Genomic DNA, 16,664 nt, shown 5'->3' with positions numbered 1-16,664 from the left:
AGCCCCTGCTAAACTGCTTCCAAATTTCTAATCCCCAGGAAGCATGAATTCCAGCTAAATTTTGGACTAATTTATTATAAAGTGATAGATAATATAGATTTGACAATTTTATGATTCTCAACTCCTGGCTGGCCAGAAGAAAACACACAGTGAGCTTCAAGGAAAGGGCTGATGACTAGAATTGAAAGTATACAGCTGCCCCAAATGTGTACAGACATGATTATTGCAGAGCTGAGTCACACGTACCTACACAGGTGGGTCAAACCCGAATGCTTCTTCATTTTTCTCGTACTCCTCTCATCTTGCTCTGATCATTCCTACTATTGACAAGCAAGGGAAAAAAGAAAAGAAGAAGCAAAAAAAAACAAAAAGAAAACCTTTAAATTGCTCCTTAGACATATCTCCATTTCCATACATTTAGCTCGGTCTCTTTTGTAAAAAATTGCTGAGTTTTCCAAGATTTTCTCATCCCTTCCCCTTCTCCTAGCCAAGATAATTTCCTGGTGCAGGGAGATGTTTATGGACCTCATGGTGGTGGGAAGAGGGAGTTGAAGTTCTAGGTGGAGTCCTCTGCATTTTTATACACACGCACAGGTGGGACAGGACTGGAGCCTCCTGGTCCCTGGGGCTCACTGGTAGGGGTGAGGCTGGAGAGCAGTGATGCTGAAGCATGTGGTCCCTGCTCCGGGCTGGTGGTACAGATCTTGCCTCTGTGGTCCCCAGGCACTAGGACCACCTGGCCGCATTCTTCCCACTCACTCCAGAACAAGCAGTGTGCCATGAAGCTGTCTCCCAGACGACTTTCCCCAGCCATTTCAAACCACCTCCTGGGTGGCATACTATTGCTTTGGCAGCATCTAGAATAGCTGCTTTGCACAGGGGACTGTCACTAAAGTTTCCTCCCCTGCTGCAACCTGAGTCAAGCTCTACCCACCCTTGCAGCAGGATTTTCCCTCACACCTGACTGGGGTTTCTCCCACGCAAGCCTCTGAGGTTGAAGGATTGTGCTGCCTTCTTCCCCCGTTCCTGGTCCCATTGCCATTAGCAGCAGCTTCTCTGCAGCCTGTCTGCTTCAACCTTGCTTGAAGCCTTGTTTCGAAGCCCCCTCCACTGGGCAATAAGCTTCATCAGGGAGGGCTACAGGGAAACAGGAATCATGGGAAAACGAAAACACATCACTTTACATATCTGCATGCAGAGATCCATAGACACCAATATCAAGATCTCCACCTACTCAGGCCCCCATGGCAGACACCCTGGGGTGAGTGGGACCAGTTCAGGGACTTCTCAGTGTTACCCCAGGAGCCCCACTCCATCCTGATCCTTTGTCTTCCCTCTCAAGATTGTTTTTTTCTCCCCATCTCTCAAAGGCCTTGGGAGGGAGGCAAAGAGGAGGGATCTTCCTAAGGATAAAAACTTGGAGGTGCCCCTCTAGCTGGTGCATTTCTATGGCTTAAATGCCTCCTGCCCCTCAAGGCTTCTGGACACAGTCCCCTCTGCTGGGCTCCAGACCCCTCCGTCAGCTGCTCCGAGACCCCCCTCTCTGATCTCCCAGCGGCTCTTCCAACTCACCCTGTCCCAAACTGACTCGTCCTCTTCCTTAAGCTACCTGCTCCTCTTTCCCCAAACCCACACGCATCTGGTCCTCTCTGCTCCCTAAACAGCTCCCCTCTCTCCCTCCCTCTCCCACTGCACTGAGTCAGCCCTCAAGTTCCACTTCCCATCTGGGTCTCCTCTCTCCACCGCCCTCCCAGCCCTTCATGGTGACTGCAGGACTATTCTTAGGGCAAGTTAGGTCTTAAGCCCTCAAGCTTAAACTCCTTCGCGAACTTCCCGGTGATCACAGGACGCTGCGCCCTGATCCAGCCTACCCTGACCCTTCTGCTCTGATGTTTATGAGCAGCTTCTCGGGTACCCAGACAGGCCTGGCTCGCTCTTGACTTCCCTGTCACACGTGTGGTTGGAATGCTCACTCCCTTGAGTGCCTGCTGAACTGCTCATTTTTCAAGATCCTGCTTGAGTCACATCCCCTGGGAAGGCATCCTGAGTCAGAGTTAATCACGCCCTTCTCCTGTTACCACAGAACGTTATTCACGTTTCCCCTTGGGTGCCTCTCCCATCCTCCACCATGCAGCCTGGCCAGAGCACCCCCGCCTCCCACCTGGACTGTTACAAGTGTCTCCTGACCCAGCCGCTGCCCTTGCCCTCGCCTCTTCCAGGCTACTGTGGAAACAACAGTCCGAGTGGTCCTTTGGAAAAACCTGTCAATAAACATCTCCTGGCTCAAAACTCTCCAGTGCCTCCCATCTCACTCACCATAAAAGCTAAAACCCTACAGGGGCCTCTGACATCTCCTGGCCTGGTCCTCCTTAACCTTTGGACCTCCATCCCTGCTCCCCTTTCCCTCCCCGCCCCAGAAACACTGGCTTTCTTGTTGCTCCCGAACACTTGAGGCCCTCTCCTGCCCTGGGCCTTTGCACATCCCCCAGAAACCCACTCTCATCTCCCCTATCAGCTTCAAGTTTTTGCTCAGTCTCACCTTCTCAGGGAAGCCCACCCTCCCAGGCCTGTGAACACTGCACCCAGCCTCTGGCTCCCAATCCCCCTTATCTGCTCCATTTCCCTTTTTTACAGCAAGTCGAAGAACTGATGCTTTCGAATTGTGGTGCCAGAGAAGACTCTTGAGGGTCCCTTGGACTTCAAGGGGATCAAACCAGTCAATCCTAAAGGAAATCAACCCTGAATACTCATTGGAAGGACTGATGCTGAAGCTGAAGCTTCAATACTTTGGCCACCTGATGCAAAGAGCCAACCCTTTGGAACAGACCCTGAGGTTGGGAAAGATTGAAAGCAGGAAGAGAAGGGGACGACAGAGGACAAGATGGTTGAATGGCATCGTCAACTCAATGGACATGAGTTTGAGTGAATTCTGGGAGATAGTGAAGGACAGGGAAGCCTGGAGTGCTGTAGTCCATGGGGTCACAAAGAGTCAGACATGACTTAGCGAATGAACCACAATGATAGCACTTTTTACCTTCTAAACATATTAGTTAACTTATTTTTTAAAAAAATTTTATAGCCTGTCTCCCCTTCCAAAACTATCTGGTTTGTTTACTCATAGATCCAATGAGCCTAAAATATTGCTGACACATGGTATACACTCAATAATGAATGCATGAATCAATTAATCAAAGCTATTTATTGGTGGGCTTCCTCAATAGTCAGTGAGGCCCTGGAGATGGAATCCATGCTCAATCACTTCTGGACCCTCAGAGCTTAGCCCGCTGCCCTGGCCACAGTGCTTGTACAAGAATCATTTACTGAACGAATGGATATCTGTATGAAAGGATGAATAAAACTAGGCCCTGCCCTTTTGGCTGAGGGAGAAGAGCAGGGACCTGAGCCCTCCACACAAATGCCCAGTTTTTCCTGGGCTCCTCCTGTGCCCTGATCTCCTGCATCTTCCCAGGGGGTCCTGCCTCAGCCCTTTCCCCTCAGGCCCAGGCCTCACTGGCTGTTTGTTTAGAAGGAGTTGATAAGTTTACCTCCACCCAGGTAAGGCTGTCTGAATACTGTCTAAGACTGGTCCTTTCCTAGAAATGTGATACATTGCAACCAGAGACAATCCCTTAAGCCAGAGGATTGGAGCAAAGCGGTCAAACACCAGGTGTTTCGGGCTGTAAAAGGCTTCCGGGGCCTGGGCCGTGGCTCAAACTAGGGCAGCGGGGTGGAGGACGCTGTGGCCTGTGTACAGGGTGCCTGGACCTTCCTGGGTGTCCTCCTGAGGACCGGACTTGGTGCAGGGCTCAGCCCTGCGCTGAGGAGCAGACACTGCACGTCCTACACAGAGTGAGAGCAAGGAGGTCCAGCAGCCGAGGCCCCCCTCCCCACCCCCCGCCTCTCCAGTCTCACGCTCCTCCTTCTATCTCAGGGGTCCCGAGGAGGTAAGGGGTGGGGGTAAGACCTGGCGCCCCACCCCCCAGGCCTGGGATGGACCCCCGACAACGTGGGCCTTGGGGGTTTCCGGCTGTTTTTGTAGCCACAGTCACGTGTTCCTTCGTGTAACCTGAGCCTCCAACACGGCATGAGCCTGCACCCCAGCTCCCGACCCACATCTGCTTCTCATTTCCGCCCCAGGAAAATGGCCCAATTTCCATGAGTCGCCGGCCCAAGCCCAGGCTGGAGCCTCTCAACGGCCAGCCCCACCCAGCTGGGTTCCATTACTGGGGAGAGGGGTAGAGGCTGAGAGAACATTAGAGGTAGTGGGTGTGTCATGGAGCTGGCGGGAGGTGCGGGGGCAGGAGGCCAGAGTGCTTGGGGTGGTTCTGTCAAGACTTCGCAGTGTGTCCTTGGGGGAGTCCCCAGCCTCTCTGAGCCTCAGTTTTCTCATCTTTCTCATGAATAACACGTGTTACTCTACTGATGGACATCTTATGAGGACTTGGGGACCAGGGTGATTCTTTAGGATGAAAACAATGGAATTTTCCCCCAAACCAAACTGAAAATAGATTGGCCTGCAGACAGAACCAGTGGAGCTGGCACATGTCAGGAAACTGCTGAGGACCCAGAGCCACTTCCCTACCTGACTGGGCCCTCCCCTGAGCAGTTTGATGGGGTTTGGGCCTAAGTCCTCGTCTGGCAGGCTAATCCCAGCTCTCAGTTCTTGGTCTACCAGCATTTATTAAGCACCTAGGATGTGTCAGGCCCTGGGTGGGCAGGGGTCGGTAGACCAAAGTGATGAATACAACTTAAGCTTCTTGCCAAGGAACTTAGAAGTAAATAAATATAGTCCAACACAGCAGAGTGCAGGGGATATGAATGGAATGAGGCCAGAGGCTGGAAGTAACACAGTCTATTTCTGGTCGTGCAGTGGAGATCCTTGACTTTTTAGATGTTCTTAACTTGATTTTTTTTTTCTAATAAAATCTACATCAAACTCCATCCTCCTTCCAACAAAGACCAGGACCTTAGAAAGTGCCCTCCAGACACCTCCCACCCTTCACATTCTGAATCCCAAGTCGGTCCCTTGTCAGGGACTCCACAAAGGGAGGTCCCACCTTCCACAGCACCTCCCCTCCAGGCCTCTGGTGTCACCTTGCTACCCTCACCCTGCACGGGCCATGCCCACCATATCCCCTGCTTCCTGGTCAGGGGGCAGAGCCTGAGCTGGAAGCCACAGAGGGCTGGTGGAGGCAGAGAAGGGTGATAGATTGAGACTCTTGGCTCTGCCCCCCGTGCCTAGTCACGAGCAGCAGGACAAGAGCACCTTGTGCAGCTTCGGGGGACATTGTGGGGTCCTCACCCCACCCATGGGCTTCCCTGGTGGCTCAGACAGTAAAGAATCTGCCTGCAATGCAGAAGACCCGGGTTCAATCCCTGGGTTGGGAAGATCCCCTGGAGAAGGGAATGGCTACCCACTCCAGTGTTTTTGCCTGGAAAATTCCATGGACAGAGGAGCCTAGTGGGCTACAGTCCCTGGGGTCACACAGTTAGACACGACCTAGCGACTTTCATCTTGCCCACAGGCCCCTGAACTAAACACCACCTTGGAGGCCATTTTGTAGATGAGGACCCCTGAGGAACAGAGAGGCTCAGTAACTTACTCAAGAACAAATTGTTTGGTCTGGAACCTTATCTCTCTGACCCCAGGGTCTGTGATCTTTGCGCCAGCTTAGCACTACTCTTGAGCACCTAGGTTAAAAAACCTAGTTCAGTCACTCACCAGGAATGTGACCTTGGGCAAGTCTTCAAAGTCTCAATTTTCAAAATATGTTTTTTTTTAAATAAATCAGCTTTATTGAGGGATAATTTATACACAATGAACACACAGATTGTGTTTGACTCACTTGAGCTTGATGACTCTTGATGAACATATGCGTGCATGTCACAAACCACACAATCAAGATACAGAACATTTCGCTTCCCTGCAGGAAGCCCCTCCTTCTGTAAAAGGGGCAAATAAGAGTACCTGTCTCCTGGCACGTCAGGAAGGTCAAATGTGGTAACACTGGCAAGATACTTAGCAAGGCTCCAGGTGCGAAGTAAGTACCCCGTCAACATGCATTGCTTTTGACAGCATCTTGCCTCCATGGCGCCCCCTTGAGGCTGGGGCAGGGGTGGGGGCAGGTTCAGCAATGCTGTCTCTGAAGCCTTCTCCTCCCCAGTGTGAAGGCATCAGCCCATCTAAGAGAAGACTTGGGATAGACTCAAAACCTCTGTCTTCCTCCAGGAGCCCCGAGGGGCTGAGTGCAGAGAAGTGGGCCAGCTTCTGCCCTCAGGCTGGCCCAGAACATAGGTCCTCTGTTCTGAGACCTTCCCAGGTCTGTCTCCAGCATTGGAAGCAGGGCCAGCTTCATGATTGGCAAGCTGTCAGTCACTCAGGACTCCATGCTCAGAAAGCCCTGTACTTGGTTTAATGTTCTGATGTCACCTTCTTGCAATCTTCAATAAAACAACGGACCTTGCGTTTTTATTTTACACTGGGCCCTGCAAATTATGTAGCAGGGGATGGTGGTGGTGAAGGTAGGGTGAGCTGGCTGGTTTCCTCCCTAGAGAAGCTGGTGCCATCCCTCTCTATGCATGCACACACACACACAGGCACACACACACACGCGCACAGTCATCACATGCAGTCACATATACTCATTCAGCACTTTCTCCGTCCCTTCTCTGTCACTCCCCACAAAGGGGCAACGGGAAGGCCTGGCTCACACTGAGCCCTCAGCCACCAGGAGGCACCCACGCAATCTGGCAGCCTGCTCGGTCTGGAAACCCCCTTGGGGACAGCTCCTGCTCACAGGGCCTGCTGGCCAGGCCACCCGAATTCCCATCCTCTGACGGTCCTCTCCAGCCGCCTCCTCCCAACTCCACAGCTCAAGTGTGAAACCACAGCTGGGCGCCTGCCAAGGGGGCTTGGGTTTCATCACACTCAACTTCCCACACCTCGGCCAGAGGCCAAGGTCTGATGGGGCTGCTGGCCTGAGGCCTGGCCTTGAAGGCAGAGTAGGGGTAGGGGATGGCTCCCAGTTCCCCCTGGCTTCCTGTGTCTCCTAGAGGGCCCCCTCTTTCAGGCCACAGTTTCCCCTCCATGCAGTGGGACGGGATTTGGTAGGAATGGAGCACTTGCCAAGGGTGAGGGGAAGGCAGAAATTAGAGACGAAGGCATTGAGAGACAGTCTAGAATGTCACTGTCCACAACAGTAGCCACCACGAGCTGCATGTGGCTATTCGAATTTAAATTAACTTACATGAAAGCCAATTTAAATTTCATTTCCTCAGCCACCCTAGCCATCATTTAAATTTCATTTCCTCAGCCACCCCAGCCACATTTCAAGCGCTCAATAGCAATGTGTGGCTTGCGGCTGCCATCTTGGACAGCTCAGACACAGGACATTTTCATCAACACAGTGAGACACATCTGCCGGTAGGGGAAAATCAAGGTGCAGGGGATGCTGGGAACTTTACTGACCCCGGGGGTGGGTGGGCAAAGGGCCGTGAGTGGGACACATGTGAGAAATGCTCTCAGTCACCTCTAGACGTCAAGAATGAGAAGATGGACACGCCATAGAGGGGAGTCAGGAACCAATCTCCAAGGGGCACAGAGACTGTCTGAAGGCAGCTTCAGCTCGTCACCCTGACTGAGTGACCAGAGGCCCAAAGAAGAAGGTGGCGGCCAGAACAGGTGTCCTTCCTAGCAAAGGGCTCCCAGAGCCATCTCCAAGTGGGGAACGCCATCGCTCCTTCCTGCCTCACCTCTAGGCTCAGGGTGCACCTTTGCATGCTCTAGAATAATATTCTCAAACTTCAGCCTGCCTCGGAATCACCTGGAAGCTTGCTGAAGCACAGATAACTAACTGAAAACTCAAAACACATATACTTTTACTTCGTTTAGGAGTCAACGTTGAAATACAGATATTTGGGTTGTGTTCACCGGAGGGTTCACTCGCGTTTGGCTGTCTGGGTAAATCATTGAAAGGTATTGAGCTGGCTTAATCTGGGCACATTTTATAAGCTATAAATGGATCCGCAGAGGGTGATGTGGTGATTTCAGAAGAGACTGGAGGGGGCAGGAAAGAACGGGAAGGGAAAGGGAGGAAGGACTTGGCCCTAAGAGGTTACACAAACCCCCGCACCCCACCCCCAGCAGAGACAGGGTCACTCAGCAATCAGGCTGTACTTCGCTTCTTCCGCCCCGCTCTCCAGCTCTGACTGTCTTCAAATGAAATAAGCCTGGGAAGCAGGGAAGGCTCAGGGCTGTGCATACATGTTCTTGTTTGCTGGGCTTATTCGACTTTGACAGGGAGCTTGGCTGAGTGCAGGCATCTGAGCCCTTGCTCTCAATGGTGCTTTTAAGGCATGTCTTACCCAGAATTTAAAGAGTCTCCATCAAATATACCAGCAGGCCTTGATGGCCCCCTCAGTCCCTGAGGCGCAAGCCCACCTGCCCTCCTCCACCGCCCACCCCTAGCCTGCACCCGCCTCCACACGTCTGGGGAGGGTAGAGAACAACAGATCCTGGGTTGGGAAACCAATTCTGAGGGACCCAGCCCAAAAGTTGGCCTCTCATTTCAGGAGGACTATTTTCAGCATTGGGGAAACTATACTCACAGAACAAGTTTTGAAGATTCTAGAATGACCCTCATTCACAGGTGGGGGAATAGAGGCCCCTCTGGAAAACTTTTGAACCTCTTCTTCCCCGGACCCTTCCCTCTCCAAGTGGGAAAATCTCACCTCCTCCTTCGCGACCACCCATTCCACCCACAGTATGTCCCCACAGCATAACCACCCTTTGGATGGCTGCTCTTATATTTGGGTAAAACCTCAGACTGTCTCTTCCACTCTCTCCACAACTGCCCAGTGAGGGGGGCAGGGTCCCATTTTACGGATGGCCAAAGGGGTGAAGCAACCACGTGGCTGATCACTGGAGGACTGCCTGTGCCTCCTTCTGATCACAGGGGCGGGCTTCGGCGGCCCGCCGCCTCTACTCCCTTCCAAAACACCTCCTGTCTCCTCACCAAGGCCCAGGAGCACCGCTGATTTAGCATTTCCTGCCCTTCTGACAATCAGTGTGCACAAAACAGGCTTTATTTAAACCACTTTTGGAGGGCATCTCTTCTACCCCTTCCTCCGGCTTCAATAAGCCGCTAATCTGAAGCAGGATAAATCATTGGCATTTAACAACCTGATTACAAACATGTTCCTGGTTCCTGTCCCTGCCCTGATGGGAAGCTCATTTCTCAAAGGGTTAATGAACAGCCTTCACACAGGCCGCATTTAGCAGCGAGTACAAAGCCGCACACATAAATAACGTCTCGAGCGGAAGACGAGGGTGCAGGTGGCTTGTGGCTTTGCCGTCCAGAGTTCTTAAACCAGTGTGAGCCAGGTCCTGTCGGGGCCCGGGGCCATGAGTCAGGGTCAGGCTTCGAGGTGGGCCAGGCCAGAGACACTGGTGGCCAACTCTGTGCTCTGTTGAAAGAGAGTCTTAAAGCAAAACAGAGCACTGAGCCAAGATATGGGGGGGAGAGAGGGCGGGCCTGGGGTGGGGAATGGGCCTGCTGACTGACCCGGATGGACAGCAGCCAGGGAGGAACCAAACCAGAGACCCAGAGTCCTTCACGGGGCGCTGGGTTTACCAAGGGGGCCTCCACCCAGAGAGTCATACCCTGGGGCACAGAGCCCTTAGCAGACCCTGCAGCCGGGGATGCCAAGTGTGCCCAGGCTAGGTCAGAGGAACTGTATGGGGCTGGGAAGAAGGCAGAGAAAAGGACAGCCCCAAGGAAGCCGAGAAAGTTCTGGAAGCGGTACAAAGGCATCAGCAGTTTTCTGCCTCCTTCGTGGGTAATCTCTGTTCCTTTGCAAAGCCTTCAACTCCCAAGAGAAGGTACGCAGGACTCACCTGCCCACCGACGGGGACATATCTCAGATTTTATCAGGGGCAACTTTACAGAAACACTGTTGCAAGCAACCTGAAGCCAAAAGAGAAGGACACAAATGCCAAGAAACAGAAGGAAGGATGTAAATATGCTCTGGACATCGATGGAAATGAGAAACAGGAAAAGGCAGAGAAAAGAGGACCTCAGAATGCAAGCCTTCCACATTCTGTCTCTTCCCATTTTCCTTGTTTCTCTGGTTCCTTATGTTCATCTTCTCAGCCTTTAAATAGATCCCATCCCTCAGCTTTCAGAGTCCCCCCACCATCCTCACCAAACACTGTCCTCCTGGGGGCAGGAGGTGCCATCTGGGGAGGCGGACAGGGAGCACCCAAAGGCGGTCTGCTGGAGGTAAGGGCGCCCCCTGAGTGGCAGAGAAGAGCCCCATCTCAGTGGCATCCTGGCTGCCAGTCCTGACCCAGGGCTGAACCTGCCAGGCTCAGGCCAGGGGCTGCCTCCCCGTGCCAGGCTCAGCGCCCTGGGGGTGAGGGAGCAGAGAAAGAGATGGGGGCCAGGTCACACTGGCTGAACAGAGGGGCTCTGTGTCCAGGAGTGGCTGCTTCTCCCTGAGTAATTTTCCAGGGTTTGCCCTTCCCTCACAGAACTCACACAGGGGCCGCCATCCTCCAGAGGGTTATTCTAGGCCAGTCACCTGTTTGGTGACCCTACCTGCTTTGATTTCTAATCCCCCTCACTCATCCAGCTTTGCTTCTCAAAGTCCCCACACCCATCTCCAGGATATGATACCCCTGGACCCCAAGACACCCAACCCACCCGCTCCAGGCCCAGCTCTCGGGTCGTTCTGGGAAGTCCCAAAGGCGCCATTGTTGCTGGGCTGAGGCCAGCATTTCTGTTTTCTCAGAAGGATCAAAGCCGCGTCCCAACCCTGCTAGGAGGAAGCAGTTGTGACTCGTGCAAATATCTGCAGTCCATTTGGGATTTTACTTTGGTGAGAAATAAATACACAGCCATCTGCAGATGATGGAAATATGACTTAAGTAACTTTTTGGTTGAGGCTATTGGGCCAGAGCCCAGATGGAAATAAGACCTTGTATCTCAGTCTCTGCTGCACACTTGAAAAAAAAAGAAAAAGCAGAGGGGAAGGGGAAAAAAAAAAAGTTGATGAAAACTGAAGCTCAAAATGGAGTGTGCTCTATTACTTGGCCTGAGAAGGGAAAAATAAACACCAAACAGCTACTCCATTCAAGTGTGTGTTATCTGGCTCATCCTCGCTGAGAATTCCCTCTCCTCCCTCCTCTGCCCAGGAATTACTGTGCCTACAAACAGCCCCCACGCCCACCCCTAACCCGGGGCAGGCAGACAATGGGCCAGAAAACCAGGCTGGACCAAGGCCTCTCCCTGCAGCCCCCAGAGGCCGTAAGATTGAGAAACACAAGGCTATTTTTAAAGTCCTATTTGTCTACCCACGTCGGCTCTGCGAGCCTGAGAAATGGTATCATTTGTGGGAGGTGGCATTGATTTCTTTTTTAACTTGCTCAAAGCCACATTTTTGCAAGTTTGAGAAAAGCCAAAAAGACAACAGTTTCCAAGGGTGATCTCTCCCCTGGCTTGCCTTCCTGCCCTGCAGGAAGGACTCAGGTGTATGTGGGAGCGCAGCCCCCTGTGGCTGTGCCCTGGTCTGCGGCAGGCACAGGCCCCCAGATCCAGGCCCAAGGAAGTGGAGTGAAAGATTTGGAAATACAGGAGAGCCGGTGAAAGAGGAAGGAGCAAGGGAGTAAGAGAGAGGCAGGACCCGAGCGTGGTGGGGTACTCCATCTGTGGCACAGCTCTTCGCTGGGAGGCCCCATTGATGGGGGGGGATAAACAACCACCTACCCTGGAGATAGAAAAGGGTGACAGGTCACACACAGAAGAAATGGCTTCTCAATACCATCCAGCCCCCCAAGTCTATGCACAGATGCTTCAAGCAGCTGGTGTGTCTGGAGGCCAAGAGGGTGCTTCCAGGTGGGTCTACCAGGCTGAGGCCGACCTTGGACTCTGGGCTGCAAAGATCCAATGGCAATAAAAAGAGCCTCTCTGTTCTTGATATCTCTAAAAGATTTTTCCTGTGAGGACACAACCCCACCAAGGCTTCCAGGACCAAAAGATGGAGAAAGATGGATGGATGGCGAGAAAGAAAGAGATGAGACGGAGAAAAAGAGGAAGCAGAAGCATAAAGATGCAGAGATGAAAAGACGTAAATTGAGGAAGAGTGAGGAGATTCGTCTCGGTCGATCCCCAGCCCCAGCTAACATCTCTGATGCTGGATGGAAGGGGGACTGTTCACGAGGACCACAAGAGAGGGACGTGCTCTGTGGACCATTTCCTTTCTCCAGCGGGTCCATGGCCCATAGCCTCAAGGTATGGTGAGCACGAAGTCTCCAGGTGCTCCTTCCCCGCACCAGGGACACAACTCAGCCCACACCACTGGGCTTCCTCCTGTGTGCACCGGCTGCACAGCCTTGAACGGTTCTCTGGCTCTCTTTGTTTCTCAGTTCTCACACAAAAAGGAGATAGTACCTTCCTGCCTGGGGCGTTTGGAGTATTAATTGACATAGCATGTATGTGTGTGTGTGTGTAAATGCTTCACACAGACTTGGCACACAGTGAGGGCTTGATACATGGCAGCCTTAATGCATGTGGCCTGTGGTCCATAAATGGTGGTTATTGTTGCTGGTGTTCCCAGGAGACGGGTGGGGCTGGGAGAGTGCTGGAGGCAGGATGGGGAGGCAGAGGAGTCTGGGGAGAGGGGGCCAGAGGAAGGTGATGCAGAATGTGCGGAACCATATGTTCCAAAGCTGGATGTACCTAAAGACCACCCATCTGTGGCACCCCTGGTGCTGACCCTAATGTGGACCCCATGCAGGGTCTGAGACTAGGAGAGCCGGACTCCCCTGCTACATGTCCCTGGTTCCATGGCTGCCCAGGCTGGGACCGCAGGTCAGCCTCCCATCAAACCCTAAGCCCTCCCACCCCCAGCCTAGGGATGTCTTCCCTCTGGTGGTTTGGAACATGCAGCGCCAAGAGGAGCAGAACAGCAGCCAGATGGGCCAGCAGGCGACTCGAAGCCTACCCCGGCCCTCAATGCATCAGGGAAGAGCAAGAAACCAAGCAAAGTCGGTCATCCTGGCTGAACCATTTCATGTGAAAAGGCTCCCAGCAGCCCCTGGCATCACTGAAGGGAGTCTGATCCTTCTGTCCTAGGAAGGGACAGAGTCTGATCCTTCAGGAAGCCCAGTTCTGGGGAGGGGACAGACCTTCATCCCTCCTTACAGCCCTCAAGAAGCACCCTCCCCCTCCACCTAAGCTGACCCACAGCCTGCTCTGCCTCCCCAGCTGCCATGTGGGGACATAGGCACAGCCCCCACCTCCCTCCCAGAGAGGGACCCCAGCAGCAACACTTTCCCCATCTCAGAAGGGAAGTAGAGGAAGGGGAATCAGACTGTGCAGGCTACCAGGAGGAAGTCCTGAGACCTGAGTTGTCATCCTGGCCCGATCCCGTTGCAAAAGTCACTCACCCTCTCAGAGCTTCATGTTCCTCCTCCAGAAAATGGGAATAATAATCTTTACATGTTGGGGAGACAATAACGCATATCTAAGCACTTACATAACACTCCGACCCGTTCCTTTCGTGGGTGTGGAATCAGAGCAATTGGGTGTGTGTTCGCTGGCAACCTAAAGACTGCAGCTTTCAGCAGGGCTCACTGTTTGCATTGAAACCGCTCACTGGGAGGCAGACAAAATCAAGAGGCTGGTCCTTCCAGAACCTGGAGGGTGCATGGCGGATGAAAGCGCTATTTCTAGAACCAGATGGCATGTCCCCCAACTAGGTTAACTCTCTATACCTCAACTTGCTAATCTGTAAACGGGGATGATAAGAGCTCCCCAGGCATTTGGTTAGAGGTGAGGATTAAATAAAGCAGTCCACCTGGATCCTTCAGCACAGCAGCTGTCAGCAGCAAATACTCAGGGCAGGTGGTCAGTTACGGTAAAGGCACACAACAGAGACACCTTCTAGGAACTGCTGGGGAGAGACCGCCAAGATGCATGTTGAGTGGAAAGCATGGCGTGTAGGCTGCTACCATCTGGGCAGGGCGTGAGGAAATCAGACCACATGCCCGATTTGCTTGGATTTACAGAAGGGTATCCTAGAAGGATCTTCCCTAGTGGCGCAGACTATAAAGAATCCGCCTGTAATGCAGGAGACCTAGGTTCAATCCCTGGGTCAGGAAGATCCCCTGGATAAGGAAATGGTGACCACCTCACCCCCCGCCCTGCCCAGTATCATTGCCTGGAGAATCCCATGGACAGAGGAGCCTGGCGGGCTACAGTCCATAGGGTTGCAAGAGTCGAACATGACTTGGCAAAGAAACCACCACCACCATCCTGTAAGGATACCTAAGAAGCTAGTCAACGGGGTTACCTTGTGTTGGGAGAATGAAAGGGGATGAAGTGGAGAAGCAGGCCTTTTGACTGTACACATCTTCATGAGATTCTGATCCATCACCCATGTGAGTGAATTGCCTATTACAAAATATTTTCAGTTAACATAAAAGCGTGAGCTACTGATACTATTATTCTGTCTGAGCTTCAGTTTCTTCCCTAAATGAGGAAGGTGCTCTATGCCTCATCGGCCTGACTAGGGTTTTGTAGGGATTCAAAAAGAAAGTGAATACACAAGTGCCCTGAGAAAGACCGGGATGATGAGGAGGAAGGGGAGGAGGCTGAAGATGGAGGGTGGGGATGGGAGGCGCCCAGTGGGAGAATCACTGAGCCGTTGTCCCAGGAGCTGAGCCATGCCAGCTGGACACATTTTGCTCTGGCCTCAGCCTTTGGCCTGTTTCCTCAAACACCCATGGTTCAAATGGGGCCCCTTGTCCTGCCAAACATCTCAGGGGAGGTGGATGCAGGTGGGTGGGGGCCAAGGGTAGGGCTCATGGGCACCTGCAAATGACCCTTGACCACTGGCCAGAGTGTTGGGAGCAGGAAGGGGCGCTGGGCGTGGAGTTGTGAGATGGATGAGACACTGCAAAAGGAAAGGCAAGATTCTGCCCGGCAACGACTCAGAGAGACCGGACCTTGCCAAGGGTGTGGCTTGTGTGAAAGGAGATGGAGAGAGTCATCTCATTTATCATCACCCCCAACAATTCTGTCATGGATTCGATTACCATCCAGATGAGGAAACTGAGGCTCAGAATTTCGGGTGTGTCTATAGTCACAGCCACGAAGTAGCTCAAATCCAGACTCAGGCAGCGCCCCTCCATTTCAGTACCGCTCCACCCTAGCTCGCAACCCAGACAAGCTAGCCACTTTCTAGGTGACCCCATTATAGCAACAGACCAAAAATCACTAAAGCTTAGCTCAGAAATGGCAGCAGCAGCATTGTCGACGGCTGAAGTGTCCCCGCTCCAGGAGGTTTCCACGCTCATTAGATACCCAGAGCCTGCAGGTAGAGCCTGGAAGGGCCCAGACTTGGGAATCCCTCAGGACCCCATGCCCCTGAAATTTCAGGGGCACGAGGCTGGAAGAATGAAAGTGCTTTTCATGGAATCCCAACAGGAAACCCACGAGAACATTCCTGCCCTGAGGATTCCAACAGGAAAACCACGAGAACATTCCTGCTCGTGGGATTCCAACAGGAAAACCAAAAGAACATTTCTCCTTGTGGGGTTCCAGCTGGGAGTCAGAGTCCATGTTCCCTGCTACACAGGCTGGCCAGTGGGTGGGGGGTGGAGGGGAAGACTTGCCTGCCCTCACCAGAGGTGCCCAGCCCCTCAGACACACTCAAAGATTCCTCTGGCCTCTCTGGGATGGGGTGGGCCGTTTGAGAACTGGCCTGCCTGGCTCCCAATCCTCTTGGTTTTGCTCCAAGTGGCTGTCCAGTACCCAGGTTCCATGCAGAACATATGGGCCTGTGTTCCTCCAAGGGTCTTTGTAATTAGGGTGAAGGCTTGTGAGCATGTAGAAAAATAATCTTAAATTTAACTGCCTCTTGAGGTGCCTCAGTCAACAGTGGGGTGCACTTGAAGAAATCTGGGACACAGCTGATTCTGCCCACCCTCCTCCAAATAGCTATTGTGTCCCACCATCGGTACTCGCCTAAAGCTGTGTGCTGAGAGGGGTCCTGAGGACAGGTTCTTGGTCCCAAGAAACTCCTACTCTAGTGGAGAAGCTGGGAGGCAATCCAACAGGAAGTGCTTTTAGAGTGCTGAAAGATAAATGACTGTTAACCCCAGGCATTATCAAAGCAAACCCTGTTCGTGAAGTACCTATCATGTGTCAGGCACTGTCTTAGGCTTCAAGGCAGAGTGACAAAGCTCCTCCTCCCAAAAAACCATTGCTGATGGGAGAGATCAACAAATAAATGACTACCTCACAGTGGGAGGAAAGTTAAAATCAAGGTTCGGTCAGGATGCAGAGAAGAAGGGAAGGCTTCCTGGAGGAAGTGATACTCGAGCACGCTGAGACGTTCAGCTGGAAATGCAGTGGGACTTCAGGGGTGGGACTGGGAGGTGGTGGGGTTTGACATAAACCTCAGTAACCATGGTTGGGCAGGGATGGGGCATGGAAGAGTAGGTTTTGGACCATAGGACAGCAGATGCAGACACCAGGGGGGCAGATCTGAAGGGGAGAGCTGGGAAGGACAGAGGTCCCAGAGAGCTGGAAGGGCTGTGGGTCAACATGGGACATGTTCCTTCACTCAGTGAAGGAGAGAGTCAGTGAATGTGGGCAGAG

General features: G+C 52.7%; 1 long non-coding RNA gene across 1 annotated transcript; it reads right to left on the bottom strand.

Moving 5' to 3' along the window:
• Positions 1-271: 271 nt before the first annotated feature.
• On the bottom strand, positions 272-1,656 carry LOC128055100 (uncharacterized). The gene is made up of 3 exons (XR_008200095.1): positions 1,573-1,656; positions 961-1,137; positions 272-320 (listed from the first exon to the last, which is right to left on the bottom strand). It is a non-coding gene; the product is annotated as an uncharacterized LOC128055100 (long non-coding RNA).
• Positions 1,657-16,664: the final 15,008 nt, after the last annotated feature.

Source organism: Budorcas taxicolor, chromosome 11, assembly GCF_023091745.1.
Source record: "Budorcas taxicolor isolate Tak-1 chromosome 11, Takin1.1, whole genome shotgun sequence".
NCBI classification, from domain to species: Eukaryota; Metazoa; Chordata; class Mammalia; order Artiodactyla; family Bovidae; genus Budorcas; species Budorcas taxicolor.
The sequence above is the reverse complement of the archived record's forward strand: the minus strand, read 5'-3'. Positions and strand labels throughout refer to the sequence as shown.